The sequence below is a fragment of the Ovis aries genome, chromosome 10, assembly GCF_016772045.2.
Source record: "Ovis aries strain OAR_USU_Benz2616 breed Rambouillet chromosome 10, ARS-UI_Ramb_v3.0, whole genome shotgun sequence".
Taxonomy (NCBI): domain Eukaryota; kingdom Metazoa; phylum Chordata; class Mammalia; order Artiodactyla; family Bovidae; genus Ovis; species Ovis aries.
In genome coordinates, this window is record NC_056063.1 from 45,292,491 (window position 1) to 45,293,727 (window position 1,237).

The window sequence follows — 1,237 nt, forward strand, 5'->3', positions numbered from 1 at the left end:
AGTAGATATTCATGATTCTATAGTAACTTAAAAAGTTTATCTGTGGGAACTTTTGAGTATACTTAACTCATTCAAGTGTGCAAAATCATTTGGTACATGCACATGAATAACAGTATTTGAGAAGTACATGTATAGGCAAATCTACCATGTCTGTAAATATATATGTATATATAAAAATTATATAACTGTGTCTTATAAATATAAAGAAAAAAAATCAGCATATTTCAGAAAGTCATTCAAGAATGTAAAACTTTGTTTTTATGGTTTTGAAGAGTAAAGAAATAAATTGGTTTCTAAACTGATTAAGTGAAGTTAATTTCGTTTTGCTCTGCTGAGAACTGATATTGAACCATCTTAAATAGCTTTTAAAAATATGAAAAATATGTTACCGGAGGGAGAGCGGGCTGGAAGTGAGGTGGCAGTGAGTTGCTGTGTGGTGTTGTGTGTGTGGGGGTGGGGGGTGCGCGTGTAGGCCGAGTGTGTGAGTGGATGCGTGAATGTTTGAGTGCGTGCGCCCGCCCCTGCAGCCCTCCCCCGGCCTACACGTTGATCTTATTTGATCGGGTTGGGACTCCAGCCCCGCCGGGCCGACCCGAAATGAAAAGCTTCCCTCCTGCGAAGCCCTTCCTCGGGGCGCTGTGCAGCGAGGCCCCTGTGGCTCAGAAGTGATGAATTGATCAGATAGACGAGGCCGGGCTTGTCCCGCGCCATTGATTATCGAGGCGATTCTGATCTGAGCCAAAAAAAAAAAAAAAAAAAAAGAAAAATATGTTAACATTTATCTATTTATATATAATAAGGATGATATGGACACATGTAATTGCACAGAAATATTATGAAAAATGATTTATACATAGGAATGATGCTGATTCATTATGTTCCTTCTAAAAGTGAGAGACTCACTTTGCTTCTTTCTTCTTTTGTAATATCTTGGGTAATATTTTACACAAGTATCATATCTGCTTTATGTGAGTTACAGGCATAATGAACTCCTATGGATCCATAATCCAACTTAAGTACTAGAACACCAAGAATACTTTGCACCTACTCACATGCTCTCCTTTTCATGCCATTCCTCTGCCACCTCTACCCCAAGAAGCAAGCATTATTATAAAATCCCATAGCATCCATCAGCTTTTCTTTAATAAGAAATCACAAAATTTGAGTGGAAAATAGTATTTATTTCTTACTCAATTCTGTGATGAAAATGGAGCAGCTTCGCTTTGAGCTAAGTTTC

The 1,237-nt window shown here is 38.2% G+C and overlaps 1 non-coding gene across 1 annotated transcript; it reads left to right on the forward strand.

Moving 5' to 3' along the window:
- The first annotated feature begins 383 nt into the window (after positions 1 to 383).
- On the forward strand, positions 384 to 737 carry LOC114116771 (small Cajal body-specific RNA 2). Its single transcript, XR_003590590.2, has one exon. It is a non-coding gene; the product is annotated as a small Cajal body-specific RNA 2 (non-coding RNA).
- Positions 738 to 1,237: the final 500 nt, after the last annotated feature.